The sequence below is a fragment of the Mustelus asterias genome, unplaced genomic scaffold (genome assembly GCF_964213995.1).
Source record: "Mustelus asterias unplaced genomic scaffold, sMusAst1.hap1.1 HAP1_SCAFFOLD_449, whole genome shotgun sequence".
Classification (NCBI taxonomy): Eukaryota; Metazoa; Chordata; class Chondrichthyes; order Carcharhiniformes; family Triakidae; genus Mustelus; species Mustelus asterias.
In genome coordinates, this window is record NW_027590402.1 from 48,425 (window position 1) to 65,817 (window position 17,393).

Consider the following 17,393-nt stretch of genomic DNA (forward strand, 5'->3'; position numbering starts at 1 on the left):
TCAGGAAGTTGAGGGGCGGGGAATGGAGTGTGGTAGCGTGGCCCCTTTAAGAGGTGATTCTTCATGGGCCACCTGACCACCTTGTCTAAGTGAGTGGGCGAGGGTCTGGCAGATGGAGTACAATGTTGATAAATGTGAGGTCATCCATTTTGGTAGGAATAACAGCAAAATGGACTATTATTTAAATGGTAAAAAATTGCAGCATGCTGCTGTGCAGAGGGACCTGGGTGTCCTTGTGCAAGAATCACAAGGAGTTGGTTTGTAGGTGCAGCAGGTAATTAAGAAGGCAATTGGAATTTTGTCCTTTATTGCTAGAGAGATGGAGTTTAAAAACAGCGAGGTTATGTTGCAGCTGTATAAGGTGCTGGTGAGGCCACACCTGGAGTACTGTGTACAGTTTTGGTCTCCTTACTTGAGAAAGGATATACTGGCACTGGAGGGGGTGCAGAGGAGATTCACTAGGTTGATTCCGGAGTTGAGAGGGTTGGCTTATGAGGAGAGACTGAGTAGACTGGGGCTATACTCATTGGAATTCAGAAGAATGAGGGGAGATCTTATAGAAACATATAAGATTATGAAGGAAATAGATAAGATAGAAGCAGGGAAGTTGTTTCCACTGGCGGGTGAAACTAGAACTGGGGGGACATGGCCTCAAAATAAGGGAGAGCAGATTTAGGACTGAGTTGAGGAGGAACTTCTTCACATAAAGGGTTGTGAATCTGTGGAATTCCCTGCCCAGTGAAGCAGTTGAGGCTACCTCATTGGATGCTTTTAAGGCAAGGATAGATAAATTTTTGAACAGTAAAGGAATTAAGGGTTATGGTGAGCGAGCGGGTAAGTGGAACTGAGTCCACGAAAAGATCAGCCATGATCTTATTGAATGGCGGAGCAGGCTCGAGGGGCCAGATGGCCGACTCCTGCTCCTAGTTCTTATGTTCTTATGACCAGGTGACTGGCTGGGACCTATGGAGTGTGAGCACTCAAACCTCGGCCAATCGGGAAAGAGGACACATATCTCTCGGTCTGGGAGAGGGCAGAGCGAGTTGGGGGGGGGGGGGGGGGCGTTGTTGGGAGCAGAGCTATGTTGTGTTGTAAATAGTTTATTCTCAATGAATAAATCTTCCTGTTTTATATCTGCCACACCAAGTCACCTCGAGTTATCACACGGAGTCAAATGGAGTGCTGGTGTTTATTGCGAGGGGAGTTGAGTGTACAAGTCAGGAAGCTATGTTGCTGCTATACAGGACCTTGTGAAACAGCATCAGCAGTACTGCACTGTCTGTTCTCCCGACTTAAGAAAGGATATAATTGCATTAGAAATAGTTCAGAGAAGGTTCACTCGACTGATTGCTGGGATGAAGGGATTATCTTCTGAGGAAAGGTTGAACAAGTTGGGCTTGTACCCACTGGAGTTCCGAAGAGGATGTTTCCCTTTGTGGGCAAGACTCAAACTCAGGGCAGTTTAAAAATAAAGGGCCTTCCATTTCAGACTGAGGAGATTTTGTTTTCTCTTGGAGTGGTTTATCTGTAGAATTCTCTTCCTCACAGAACAGCAGAGGCTGGTTCATCGCATCTACTCAAGGCTGAGTTTGACAGAATCTTAAAGCATAAGAGACGAGGGTCATGGGGAAAGGCAGGAAAGTGGTGTTGAGGCCACAGTCAGATCGGCCATGATCTTATTGAATGGTATAGCAGACTCGAAGGGCCGAATGGTCTGCTCTTAATTCCTGTGTTCATCTACATTCAGCTACGTGAGAATTCCCCACTCGTGCTAATTAAGGAGCAGGCATTTCACTTTCAGATTAAATGCTGAAATACCCAACTTTCTTTCTGACAAAACAATTAAACTAAAATAAACAAACTAAAGGACAAAGCAAGGAGGCCCCCACCCCTCCCGCCCCCCCCCGCAAAAAGGTGTGGTGGGGGGAGGGGAAGTGGAAGCGCCCTCAACAAAAACAAAGCATAAAGGAAAGTTAAAACATTAAAGCAAAATGTGATTAAAAGGGTCAATATTACACCCCAATCCCGGCGGTGCTCAACGAACATGGAAGGCTTCAAGGGTGCCCATGGACACCGCACGCTCCCTCTCCAGGGACACCCGGTTGCGGTAGAGGGTCAAACAGTCAAATCAGACAACCCGCTCGGTCGCCCACTGCCTGGACCTGGTTACAGCACGTTTGCGTAGGCCCAGGAGCAGGTTCACGAGGAGGTCTTCCTCCTTCCCCACTCCACTCATGGGATAGAGAATCTGCTGAACCGGTGCGACAACGATAATCTCTCCCTCAATGTCAACAAAACAAAGGAGATAGTCATTGACTTCAGGAAGCGTAAAGGAGGACATGTCTCTGTCTAAATCCATGGGTACAAAGTAGAAATGGTCGAGAGCTTCAAGTCCTTAGGTGTCCAGATCACCAACAATCTGTCCTGGCCCCCCCATGCCGACACTATAGTTAAGAAAGCCCACCAACGCCTCTACTTTCTCAAAAGACAAAGGAAATTTGACATGTCCGCTATGACTCTCTCCAACTTTTACAGGTGCATCATAGAAAGCATTCTTTCTGGTTGTATCACAGCTTGGTATGGCTCCTGCTCTGCCCAAGACCGCAAGGAACTACAAAGAGTCGTGAGCGAAGCCCAGTCCATCACTCAAACCAGTCCCCCATCCATTTGCACTGTCTACACTTCCTGCTGCCTCGGAAAAGCAGCCAGCATAATCAAGGACCCCACACACCCTGGACATTCTCTCTTCCACATTCTTCCGTCGGGAAGAAGATACAAAAGTCTGAGGATGCATACCAACTAACTCAAGAACAGGCAAGTGGCAGAAAGATCCATTGGCAGCAGCCATGAACTGGGTCAAAGTCTGACACAGTTACAAAGAGCCGAGTACGGATTCACACAGAGCATAAACAATGGCTATGTTCAAGCAATAAGAATGATCGTCCAGTATCATATCAGGAACATATACAGGAGTGATTGACATAATGCAGATGTACACAACAAGATAAGATCCCCCATGTAAGACTTCTCGAGAAAGTGAGAGGACATGGGATCCAAGGGGCTGTTGCCCTGTGGACCCAGAACTGGCTTGCCTGCAGAAGGCAGAGAGTAGTTGTAGATGGGTCTTTTTCTGAATGGAGGTCGGTCACCAGAGGAGTGCCCCAGGGATCTGTTCTGGGACCCTTGCTGTTTGTCATCTTCATAAATGACCTGGATGAGGAAGTGGAGGGATGGGTTGGCAAGTTTGCCGACGACACGGAGGTTGGTGGTGTTGTGGAAAGTTTGGAGGGATGTCAGAAGCTGCAGAGTGACATAGATAGGATGCAAGACTGGGCGGAGAAGTGGCAGATGGACTTCAACCCAGATAAATGTGTAGTGGTCCATTTTGGCAGGTCAAATGGGATGAAGGACTATAATATCAGGGGTAAGACTCTTAGCAGTGTAGAGGATCAGAAGGACTTTGGGGTCCGGGTCCATAGGACTCTTAAATCGGCCTCGCAGGTGGAGGAGGTGGTTAAGAAGGCGTATGGTGTGCTGGCCTTCATCAATCAAGGGATTGAGTTTAGGAGTCGGGGGATAATGATGCAGCTTTATAAGACCCTCGTCAGACCCCACCTGGAGTACTGTGCCCAGTTCTGGTCGCCTCATTACAGAAAGGATGTGGAAGCCATAGAAAGGGTGCAGAGGAGATTTACAAGGATGTTGCCTGGATTGGGTGGCATGCCTTATGAGGATAGGTAGAGGGAGCTCGGTCTTTTCTCCTTGGAGAGACGAAGGATGAGAGGTGACCTAATAGAGGTTTACAAGATGTTGAGAGGTATAGATCGGGTGGATTCTCAGAGGCTTTTTCCCAGGGCTGAAATGGTTGCTACGAGAGGACACAGGTTTAAGGTGCTGGGGAGTAGGTACAGAGGAGATGTCAGGGGTAAGTTTTTCACTCAGAGGGTGATGGGTGAGTGGAATCGGCTGCCGTCAGTGGTGGTGGAGGCAAACTCGATAGGGCCTTTTAAGAGACTTCTGGATGAGTACATGGGACTTAATAGGATTGAGGGTTATAGGTAAGTCTATTTATAAGCCTAGGTAGGTAGGGACATGACCGGCGCAACTTGTGGGCCGAAAGGCCTGTTTGTGCTGTAGTTTTTCTATATTCTATATTCTAAGACAAAGAATGGTGAATGCAGTTCACACTGTCAGTCTCATGAAAGCATAAATACTGTCCAAGATTCAAATTATCTAGTGTGACATTCATTTAGCTAATCCATTAGATCTCAGGGAATGCAGAGAAGAAGTAGTGTGATTGACACTCCACTTCTCACCCATATCCTAAAATGGCTTACTAATAGGTTCCGAACCATTATCTGGAATGATCTCCCAAGGCACACTAAATAAACTGAAAACAGCTCTTTGATCATGTGCGACTGTTGTCCTTGACGTATTGTGCAATTGTTGGATAATAGCGTACTTGGTAAAGTAGTCAATATAAAAATGAACTCAGTGCAATTAACATGAAAGAGGTTGGACATGATTTTGGACCAAAGATGGACAGGAGCTTCATGTGAAATCGATGGTTCTTTTGCTGACTTGGCAAATGCTCTTGACATGCCTCACACTTCTTGATGACTACTTCAATGACTCCCTGGGAGATGTCTAGCTCATCCTGGTCTGGCCAAAATGGTCTTGGGTGTTTGTGGACATGCTGAATTGAATCAGGCCATCAGCTGATGATTTTGCAGTTTCTGGAGTGTGGAATCTTTTCTTACAGCTGCTTTCATTTGCGTTGCACAAAACGTATCTGATCAATTCACGGATTTGCATTATCCTGTTGGGAAAATGAAACTGGGGAGACTGAAAAGGAGCCCAGTGACCTTGGGGTGCTGTGGGGCTGGAGGAGATTACAGAGATAGAGAGGGGTGAGGCCTTGGAGAGATTTGAAAACGAGGATGAGAACATTAAAACCGAGGTACGGTTAGGCTGGGAGCCAATGTAAGCACAGGGGCGATGTGTAAATTGGACTTGGTGTGAGTTAGGACATGGGGCAGCAGAACTTTGGATGAGGACAAGTTTGCAGGAGAATAGATGGAGGGGTAGGGGGTCAGTGTTGGAGGGCAAATTGAGGACAGCATTAAAATACCTGGGCCCCAGGGTTAAAAGATCAATCTGTTAGCTTACTGTTGTTTGAAGTTTGTCATCATTGGGCAATGCAGGTCGTGCCCTCAGCATTGACATCAATTCAAGCTCTCAGATCCTCTGTTATATGCTGTGTCTTGCTCACTTGGTTTGGATTGTTACCAAAAGCAGAAACGCTTTGGGCGACTCATCACATAGCTTTCGGGGGTGCTGTTTATGATGCAGGTGCTGTATCTCGTCATGGAACTGTTAAGTTGCTCTGGGGAGGGCTAATTCTACTTGTGGTGAGAGTTGTACCATTCCTCACATACCATGTCTATATGAGGAGTTGCGTGTGCTATCTGAGATCTATCTGATATGATCCCTCCCATGTTTTCCATCTGATTATTTGGACTTGCTCCCATCCAGATGCAGCTTTTGGAGAATGGCCATCCCACTGTCCAGCCCTCTGAGCTTCAGAAGGGCCACATACTGATTGTCAGGATCATTTATACACTTGTCATTCCAGGAATAGACTTATTGGGGTGGCATTTATTGTGGCTTTTTATTTTTGGTTTCTTCTACATGAGAATCTTACTGAGAGAGTGCGTGGAAGATTATCAATTCATTTCCGTGTACACTGACAACACCCAGCCTTACCTCACCTCTCAAACTCTCCACCGTCTCCAATCACTTCCACATCCTCTACTGGCTGAGCAAATATTGTCCCCAAGTAAATATTGGGCTAACCAAAACCTTTGACCTTTGACACCTCCACAAATTCTGTTCCCTCAGAAGCAACTTCATTGCTCTCGCCAGAAACCAGCTGAGACTTCACCAGCTTGCTTGCAAACCGGGTGTCACATATGACCCTGAGGTGAACCTCTGACCATATAATGGTGTCATCATTAAGACCACCTGTTTTCACCTCTGTAAAATCGGTCAACTTTGCCCCGTCTCAGCTGATCTGCTGCTGAAATCCCCATTCATAGTTTCGTTACCCCAATACTCGGCATGGATCGGTTGGGCTAACGGGCCTGTTTCCATACTGCATTGCTCAATGATTCTGACTCAACTGTTCCAACGCACTCCTGGCTGCTCTGCCAGGTTCTACCCTCTATATATATATATATATATATATAAACTCATCCAGACCTCGGCTGCCCATGTCTTAACTCGCACTAAGTCCACACCAAGAAGGGCTTGTCTTATAAGGAAATGTTGAACTGGTTAGGCCTGTACTGACTGGAGGTTAGATGAATGAGTTGTGATCTTATCAAAACAGATAAGGTTCTGAAAGGGCGTGACAGAAGAGAATGCCTCCCCTCATGGGGGGATCGAGAACTGGAGGGCACATTCACAATACAGTGGAAATGAGGAGGAATTTCCTCTCTCTGAGGATCATTAGTTTTTGAAATTCTCTTTCCGCAATGGCCCTCATGCAGCTTCTCTAACACTCATCTTCTCAATGGTGGCGGAATGGTCACTCTGAGCCCCCACAGGAGACATCCTGACTGTACCGACAGCCCCAATCTTCTAGAGGTGTGGTTTCAACTCAGGTGTTAACTCTGAGGTCTTCCCTCGCAATACCATATCCATCACTTCTGAGAATATTGGATTGCCTCGAGTGTACTTCCTCACTTGTCCAGATTGACAGGTGTACCATCTACCTGTTCAAAGTAGAAGATACTTCCGCTTGAGTAGTTTGACAAACGACTAGCTGACAAACTACTTGGTAGTGGCAATCTTGACAGTCTATCCACATTACAATGTAGACTTAATTGTTGATACTTGATGATATAAGTGTTTGCAGACAATAGCAATGTCCATCTCTACTTGCTGCCAGCGACGGAATCCCATGTGTGGCAAAAATGATAGTTAATGTACGATGGTCCATCAACAGTGTGAACTTTCTTCCATACAGGCATTGGTGGAATTTCTTTATTCCAAAGATAATCCCGAATGTCTCCCTTTCGATTTGTGCGGAGTTACTTTCTGCTTTGCTCAATGTTCACAATGCAAAGGCAATGGGTCTTTCTCCATCTGATGGAATGATGTGGGTAAGCTCTGCTCCAACACCATGAGGAGAAGTGTCACACGCTAACTGCAGGGGTAGGACCAAAATGCGTGAGAACTTCAGATTTGAGTAACGCCTCTTTGGCTTGTGTGAAGGGGTTATTGCATTGATCCGACCACCTCCACTTCATTGTTCAAACACAACAAGTTATGAAATGGTTTTAAAATGGTTGCCAAATTTGAAACAAATCTTCCATGTAGTTCAATATAGCTGTTATATTGTCGAAGGCTGGGGGAGCAATATGAGGCACTATTGAGGAGGCGACGAAGGTTCTAAGCAGGAACCGCAGACAGGATTATTTACTCAATCTGCTCAGCACACGGTGAAAATTCCAACTGCCTATGGAGACCCCAATGATGTCACAGAGTGATCACGTGACCATCCTCTTAAAAGGGCCATGTCACAACACAGTAACTCCCCAAATCCATACCAAATCCTGGGAAGGATCACAGCTGGTGAATATTCTGTGATAGGCTTGACCTTTGAAGGAGATTTGTGAAGGCCTGTGGCATCACTTATCCCAAATACTCAACGGAGGATTGGAATAACTCACTCTTGTCCTTACGGACCCTCAGACCAGAGTCTTACAATCTCTGGAGAGTGGCAACCAAGTTCTGAAGCTGTTCCTCTTCCTCTTTTCCAGCGACTAGGAGGTCACCCAGATAGTCCCTGGACTCCACTCAGTCCACTCAGGGTCTGATCCATTAGCCTTTGAAACAACGCAGGAGCAGATGTGACCTCAAACGCCAATCTTTGGTACCAGAACAAGCCTTCACGTATCACATTTGGCAGAAGTTCCTGTAACTTCTGGTCTACATTTATTTGTAAGTAAGCCTGGCTCAGGTCAATATTGCTAAAATGTTGGCCTCCTGCCAATCCCGCAAACAAAACCATCAATATGGGCTAGTGGGTTTTGTTCCGCACACAACACTGGGTTAAGGGTGACTTGGAAATCTCCACAAATCCGTACAGATCCATCCATCTAAGTGACTGGGACTATTGGTGTGGCCCAGTCACTAATGCTGACAGGGTCCAAAACTCCCACCTTCACAGCTCATTCCAAATCAGCTTCTATTTTCAGCCTGATATCAGCCTGCAAGCATTTTGCTTGGCTTCCTCCTTTAATCTTCAATTTAACTCTGATATCTTTCATACTCCCCGATTCCCCGTCAGACACAACATAGAAATCATAGAAACCCTACAGTGCAGAAGGAGGCCATTCGGCCCATCGAGTCTGCACCGACCACAATCCCACCCAGGCCCTACCCCCACATATTTACCCACTAATCCCTCTAACCTATGCATCTCAGGGCTCTAAGGGGCAATTTTTAACCTGGCCAATCAACCTAACCCGCACATCTTTGGATTGTGGGAGGAAACCGGAGCACCCGGAGGAAACCCACGCAGACACGAGGAGAATGTGCAAACTCCACACAGACAGTGACCCAAGCCGGGAATCGAACCCAAGTCCCTGGAGCTGTGAAGCAGCAGTGCTAACCACTGTGCTACCGTGCCGCCCGACGATGGGGGTTTCTTTCCAATTTTTCTAAGGCCTGATTCTCCATTGGTCATCAGGCTGACTTCAGGCCAGTCCATTGAATCTCTAACCATGTTCGACCCAACAATGTTGGATAAAGGCCCTTTACTACACATTGAGACAAATCAGTTGTTTGTCCGTTAAGTTGCACAGAAACTTCAATGTAGCTCTTCAGTGGAGTGACTTCCCCCGTGTACGTCTTCAACACAATTCCTGAAGCTTTCAAGGGAATATGACTGAGTTTCTCCTTGTAAACAGTTTCTGGCACCAGCGAGACTGCTGCCCCAGCATCAACTTCCATCCTTACTGACTGTCTATCCAGCAGTGGAGTGGCCCAGTATCTATTCATAGCCCCAGCAATGGCTGGCACGCTCAGTGATAATTCATCCTCAAACTGCGGCTCACTTTGTTTCTCTTGACCCTTTTGAACAGCACAAACACTTCTTTTATTCTGTTTACATGCTGTTTTGGTTTGTTCTGGCTTCTTATTACTTTTACTTGTAGTTTGCTTTTTCTTCCAGTGGTCACACTTTATATGATTTTCTTTTCCACAGTTTCTGCATATTATGTCCTTTCGCCAGCATTCCGCAGCTGAATGCCTGACATTCACACATCAGTGACATGTACGAGTTTCAAAACTCTTAGGTCTTGATGCAGTCGCCATTTTGTGTATTCAAGTGTTCAAATTCAGTTGCTGAGCTTCTTTCGCAGCCGGTTCCATAGAAACAGCGATTTCCGTGGCCTTTTCCGGAGTAAGGCTACTCTCGATTAGCAACCGTTTCTGTATTGCTTCACTTCGCAGACCACAGACAAATCTGTCCCGGATTGTATCATTCAGGACATCACCATCCTCACAATACTTTGCAAATCTTTTTAATATAGCCATAAATTGAGCAATCAACTTCCCCTCTTGATTTATTTTGTGGAATCTAAAGCTCTCTGCAATCACCAAAAGCTTCAGTGAAAAACGTGCTTGCAGGATCTCCACAATCTGTTCATATTTTTTAGTGCCTGGCTTCTCCAGTTGCACTAAACTTCTGAGGAGATTAAACATTTTTCCCCCATCATGCTCAGGAACGTGGGCACCCTGGTATCATCCGTTATTTTGTTCACCTGCGTAAAATAGTCAAAATGTTCAGTACAGGATTCCCATCGCTCCACATTTTTATTGAAAGGTTCCATGGCGCTGACAACTCTCATTATTTTCTTCCTAATCGAGGTTCAGTGTATGCACACTTTGCAACATGTTTCCAGCAGCTGCCTTGCTTTCCCCGTGTAAACTACCCGAGCTCCAGCCGCTTTTTAAACACCCCCAGCTCTATAATCCTCTGCAGAGGATCGTTACTCACACCCACCTTGTCCGGGATGTCTGGGACACATGCCAGAACTTTTCTTCTAAGTCTTCTTTCCCCACTTTCTGTAAATTTTTTATTCCCTCCCGGGTAGCTAGCAAATGCCATTCAATGTTCTCATCGCCAGTTTGTGTTAGGTGTCCCTACACATTTGCAATGAATGTGAAAGCCACCCCTTATTCTTCCTTAATTATCTCTCTGAGAAACTGATACCAATGAGGACCCCGTGTGAAATGAGTGTGGGGCACCTGGACTGAGGTGCTGTTGGTCACGATGTAGCTGAGTGGGTAGCACTGAGGTGTCAGTCCTCCTCCAAGGACTCAAGCACATTATTCAAGTCGGTACATCCAACAGTGACTACATTGGCTGTTAGCGCTCTGGGACATCTGTGCAGAATAATTTCAATTTTCTGCTTCAAAAACATCCACAATTCATGTCAACATTTTCAGTCTCACTAAGAGAATAAGGAAGTTAGGGTTGTTCTATTCAGAGCAACTGGTTGGTAAATGAGCCAATAAGCTTCCAGAAATCAATGAATCGATTGTAAAAAATGGGCGATTTTCAGGATACTATTAGTCATTGTGTAGATGCAGTCTCTTTCTTTTCAAGAGTAACTTCTTGAACGTTATGTCTGACAGGATCCAGTGTTTTTGTTCGAACTAATTTTTCTCGCAGTTTGATTGGCGACAAAACACATCTGACTAGAAATTTGTTTTGGGTAGTTATCCAAGTGTAGGATGGGCAGCAGGCTGGGATAGTGTGAGTGGACTGGGGCCCAGGTCAAAGTTGCCAACTCAAACTGGACAAATTTCTGGATGTTCCATCATGTGATGGCCTCCCTCCAACAATCCTACCATTCATTCTCCCTATTGGTCACTAACATGTCCATCCCCACCTTCCAACCCAACTGGAAAGTCAACTGAATCTCTGTCATCCAACTGGATAATTCTTGACTGCCAAAGTCAAATAGTCCTTTCCCCTTTTCATTAGCAATACACAAAGCCGTTGAAAGAATTTGTTTTGCAGATGGTTTCTCTTGGATTTTATGCTGGCAGCAATGTTGAGGGAGATTGGCCCTCAATTCTCAGAAACATCTGGAGCAATCCTGGAGGGTTAATAATCCCTTGGCAGAAACCTCCAGAGGCATCTTGCCATATCCGAGAGCACCAGTTTGGCCCAGTTATCCTCAGGAAGCGCTGGGGGTTTTGGAGGATAGGGTGGAGTGGCGGGGCGGGGGGATGTTTGGAGAAGGAGAATTGTACAGGACAAGCTGGGATTAACCAAAGCATGCCTTTAATAATATACCGCATGGTAGGTTGTTGCATAAGGTTAAATCTCACGGGATCCAGGGTGAGGTAGCTAAATGGATACATAATTGGCTTGATGACAGAAGCCAGAGAGTGGTTGTAGAGGGTTGTTTTTCAAACTGGAGGCCTGTGATCAGCAGTGTGCCTCAGGGATCAGTGCTGGGTCCACTGTTATTTGTCATTTATATTAATAATTTGGATGAGAATATAGGAGGCATGGTTAGTAAGTTTGCAGATGACACCAAGATTGGTGGCATAGTGGATAGTGAAGAAAGATATTTTGGATTGCAACGGGATCTTGATCAATTGCTGATGACACCAAGATTGGTGGAGTAGTGGATGAGGTGGAGGGCTGTTGTAGGCTGCAAAGAGATATAGATAGGATGCAGAGCTGGGCTGAAAAATGGCAAATGGAGTTTAACCCTGACAAATGCAAGGTGATTCATTTTGGTAGGACAAATTTAAATGTGGATTACAGGGTCAAAGGTAGGGTTCTGAAGAATGTGGAGGAACAGAGAGATCTTGAGGTTCATATCCATGGATCTCTGAAGGTTGCCACTCAAGTGGATAGAGCCGTGAAGAAGGCCTATAGTGTGTTGGCGTTCATTAACAGGGGGTTTGAGTTTAAGAGCCGTGGGGTTATGCTGCAACTGTACAGGACCTTGGTGAGACCACATTTGGAATATTGTGTGCAGTTCTGGTCACCTCACTACAAGAAGGATGTGGAGACACTGGAAAGAGTGCAAAGGAGATTTACCAGGATGCTGCCTGGTTTGGAGGGTAGGTCTTATGAGGAAAGGTTGAGGGAACTTGGGCTTTTCTCTTTGGAGCGGAGGAGGTTGAGAGGAGACTTGATAGAGGTTTATAAGATGATGAGGGGGATAGATAGAGTGAACGTTCAAAGACTATTTCCTCGGGTGAATGGAGCGGTAACTAGGGGGCATAACTATAGGATTCATGGTGGGAGATATAGGAAGGATGTCCGAGGTAGGTTTTTTACTCAGAGAGTGGTTGGGGTGTGGAATGGACTGCCTGCAGGGATAGTGGAGTCAGAAACTTTAGGAACATTTAAGAAGCTATTGGATAGGCACATGGAGTACTTCGGGATGATAGGGAGGAAATAGCTTGATCTGGGTTTCAGACAAAGCTCGGCACAACATCGTGGGCCGAAGGGCCTGTTCTGTGCTGTACTGTTCTATGTTCTAACTGGGCCAGTGGGCTGACGAATGGCAGATGGAGTTTAATTTAAATAAATGCAAGGTGATGCATTTTAGTAGATCGAACCAGGGCAGGACTTACTCAGTTAATGGTGGGGAGTTGGGGAGAGTTATAGAACAAAGAGATCTAGGGGTACATGTTCATTGCTCCTTGAAAGTGGAATCACAGGTGGACAGGGTGGTGAAGAAGGCATTCGGCATGCTTGGTTTCATTGGTCAGAACATTGAATACCAGGATTTGGGACGTTTTGTTGGAGTTGTACAAGATATTGGTACGGCCACACTTGGAATACTGTGTACAGTTCTGGTCACCCTATTATAAAAAGGATATTATTAAACTATAAAGAGTGCAGAATAGATTTACTAGGATGTTACCGGGACTTGATGGTTTGAGTTATAAGGAGAGGCTGGATAGACTGGGACTTTTTTCTCTGAAGCATAGGAGGCTGAGGGGCGATCTTATAGAGGTCTATAAAATAATGAGGGGCATAGATCAGCTAGATAGTCAATATCTTTTCCCAAAGGTAGGGGAGTCTAAAACTAGAGGGCATAGGTTTAAGGTGAGAGGGGAGAGATACAAAAGGGTCCAGAGGGGCAATTTTTTCACACAGAGGGTGGTGAGTGTCTGGAACAAGCTGCCAGAGGTAGTAGTAGAGGCGGGTACAATTTTGTCTTTTAAAAAGCATTTAGACAGTTACATGGGTAAGATGGGTATCGAGGGATATGGGCCATATGCGGGCAATTGGGACGAGCTTCGGGGTTTAAAAAAAAGGGTGGTATGGACAAGTTGGGCCGAAGGGCCTTTTTCCATGCTGTAAACCTCTATGACCCTGTGTAGGGATTGGTGATTATTCTGCAGCCCTGCTCGCTACTTTCCCATGCCTCCCCTAACCCTCCACCTGTTGATATATTTACTGAGAATTACTTAGAATGTACAGCACAGAAATTACCATGCAGTCCAATCAATATTTATGCCCGTAATGAGCCTCCTCCCCCTCTTCATCTCAACCCACCCTTATTTCTCCCTCATTATGTGATTATCTTCCTTTGATTCATTCTCAGGCTCAGAGTGTCACTGGCAATGCCAACATTTTCCATTCCTAATTGTGTTGTGGAGATGCCGGCGTTGGACTGGGGTGGGCACTGTAAGAAGTCTCACAACACCAGGTTACAGTCCAACAGGTTTATTTGGAATCACGAGCTTTCGGAGCGCTACTCCTTCATCAGGTGAGTGTTCCTAATTGTGCAGGTGAGCTGCCTTATTCAACTGCTGCTGTCCCTGTGGTGTAGGTACACCCACAATGCTGTTAGGGAGGGAGGTCCAGGATTTTGACCCATTGACCCTGAAGAAGCAACATGATATTTCCAGGTCAGGATGGTGTATGGCACCTTTAAATGTCTGGATCCATCTTGAAGAAGAGGAGAAACAAGAGAGGGAAGAGAATGACTGACTTGGCCAAAAAATGTGGTAAACAAAACTGCTGGGAAGCAATGCTGGTAACAGACTCCTGTGTTGCTAGGCTATATTCTGGCCAATCAAAGGCCCATTGCCTTGTAATAGGAGAGGAATGTTGCTGAGGAGAATTAATGTTTTTGTGCTTTGTTCATTGTTTTTGGCCATCGATCTAGAATCGCCTGTAAAAATTCTCATGTAGAAACAAAACTCCAATACACAAGGATTTGCAAAAATGCATTGGATGTTACCGGAGATAAATTGTGTGTCCATGTTCCTGCTGTGGTGTGTCCAAAGCACTGGAATAACAGGAGGGAGGGGAAGAGGGGAAATTGCAGGTGGAGGTGATGGTGTTCCAATGCATCTTGTCCTTCTGGGTGGGAAGAATTGCAGGTTGGAAGCTGCTGTCGAGGGAACCTTGGTGAGTTGATTTTAACTTCCCCTTGGAAAGAAAATACTCCAACATTTTTGGAGAAGGGGAGAGTCTTTAGTTGTTGATTTAAAGGAACAACTGGTTCAAAAATCCCAAAGCCCGAATGAAGAAGGCCAGAAGTGATTGAATCTGAACAGATTTTCAACCCCAAAATAGGTGTGCTGTCCCTCATTAGCATATGTAAAGGACCTCAGGCTTGGTTTAGGAGGTTGCTGAGGTTGCCTGAACATCACCCAGTCCAATCTGGCCTTGGATATTCAGGTACCTTTGGACACTCGACAGCAAGAACAAAACACAAAAGCATCAATTCTCCTCAGCAACATTCCTCTCCCATTCCAAGGCAATGGGCCTTTGATTGGCCAGAATATCACCTAGCAACGCAGGAGTCTGTTACCAGCATTGCTTCCCAGCAGTTTTGTTTACCACATTTTTTGGCCAAGTCAGTCATTCTCTTCCCTCTCTTGTTTCTCCTCTTCTTCAAGGTGGATCTAGACATTTGATGTGGAGATGCCGGCGTTGGACTGGGGTGGGCACAGTAAGAAGTCTCATAACACCAGGTTACAGTCCAACGGGTTTATTTGGTAGCATGAGCTTTCAGAGCACTGCTCCTTCGTCAGGTGAATGACATTTGAAGATGGCATATTCAATGACATCCTGAACCTCCAGTGTGCAATAAGGAACTGCCCACTCATTGCCAGCAGGGAGTATTGATAAAGGTGAGTACTCTTCCCTGGGTTAAAGTAACTTCCTGTGCATCTGAGTCCCACTCACTGTATTGGAACAAAACATAGGAGTAAACGGAGGCCGTTCAGCCAGTGGTTAAGTTCTGGGATCCACTGCTTGAGAGTGTGCTGGAGATAGATTCAATCGAGGCAGTCAAGAAGGAATCAGACTGTTATCTGGAAAGGAAGAATGTGTGAGGATACAGGGGGATGGCGGGGGAATGGCACGAGGTGAGTTGCTCGTCCAGAGAAACCACATAGACCCGATGGGCCAATGGCCTCTTTGTGTGCTGTTGTGGCTCCGTGTTATTGCTGAGTTGAGACCGACTATGAAAAGGCAACTTGCGAACGCTATCAAAGACATGTTCTCCGGAGCCGAGTGCGCACTGCCAGAACACTCGAGTTCTAACTTGTTCTCTAACAAGTTTCCCAACTCACTTCCTTTTGTTTAAATTTCCATCCAACTGGGTTATTTTTAAGGAGTCCAATTAAACAGTGAAAATGATGCATTGCTGTCTGTCCAGTTTATTTTTGCTGCTTTGAGAATGTCTTTCAATGAAGCAGCATACACACACTCCAGGAGATGGACATGATGCCAAGCCATTTAAAAGGCATTCGAAAAGTCCTGGCATTGCAGAGTCAATCTGGCTGCAATTAATATCAATGTATTTATACCCTATTGTGTGGCGCCATGTTTCAGCCTTCCTGGCAGATGCCTCAAAGCATGTGTTAGGCTCCTGGGTATATTCTAGAGAGGGTTCTCACATCCCCACTCCATAATCCCATTCAGCTGGGTGGGTGTCAGTCTGAACTGTGACTCAGCGAGTTACCCTCCCTCACTCACCCATACCTCTGACTTTGAAGGTCATTAAACCCCACTCCCTACAATTCAGTGCTGAGGAAGTGCTGCACTGTCAGAGGGTCAGTACTGAGGGAGTGCCGCACTGTCAGAGGGTCAGTACTGAGGGAGTGCCGCACTGTCAGAGGGTCAGTACTGAGGGAATGCCGCACTGTCAGAGGGTCAGTACTGAGGGAGTGCCGCACTGTCAGAGGGTCAGTACTGAGGGAGTGCCGCACTGTCAGAGGGTCAGTATTGAGGGAGTGCCGCACTGTCAGAGGGTCAGTACTGAGGGAGTGCTGCACTGTCAGAGGGTCAGTACTGAGGGAGTGCTGCACTGTCAGAGGGCCAGTACTGAGGGAGTGCCGCACTGTCAGAGGGTCAGTACTGAGGAAGTGTCGCACTGTCAGAGGGTCACTGCTGGGGAAGTGCTGCACTGTCAGAGGGTCAGTACTGAGGGAGTGCCGCACTGTCAGAGGGTCAGTACTGAGGGACTGCTGCACTGTCAGACGGTCAGTACTGAGGGAGTGCTGCACTGCCAGAGGGTCAGTACTGAGGGAGTGCCGCACTGTCACAGGGTCAGTGCTGAGGGAGTGCTGCACTGTCAGAGGGTCAGTACTGATGGAGTGCCGCACTGTCAGAGGGTTACTGCTGGGGAAGTGCTGCACTGTCAGATGGTCAGTGCTGAAGGAGTGCTGCACTGTCAGAGGGTCAGTACTGATGGAGTGCCGCACTGTCAGAGGATCACTGCTGGGGAAGTGCTGCACTGTCAGAGGGTCAGTGCTGAAGGAGTGCTGCACTGTCAGAGGGTCAGTACTGAGGGAGTGCCGCACTGTCAGAGGGTCAGTGCTGAGGGAGTGCCGCACTGTCAGAGGGTCAGTGCTGAGGGAGTGCCACACTGTCAGAAGGTCAGTGCTGAGGGAGTGCTGCACTGTCAGAGGGTCAGTACTGAGGGAGTGCCGCACTGTCAGAGGGTCAGTGCTGAGGGAGTGCCGCACTGTCAGAGGGTCAGTGCTGAGGGAGTGCCGCACTGTCCATCATGAAAACCAGCCTCCCATCCATTGACCCTGTCTACACATGCCGCTGCCTCGGAAAAACAGCCAGCATAATCGAGGACCCCACGCACCCCGGACATTCTCTCTTCCACCTTCTTCCATCAGGAAAGAGATACAAAAGTCTGAGGTCACATACCAACTGACTCAAGAATAGCTTCTTCCCTGCTGCTGTCAGACTTTTGAATGGACCTATCTCGCATTAAGTTGATCTTTCTCTGCACCCTAGCTATGACTATAACACTACATTCTGCACTCTCTCCTTTCCTTCTCCCCTATGTACTCGATGAACAGTATGC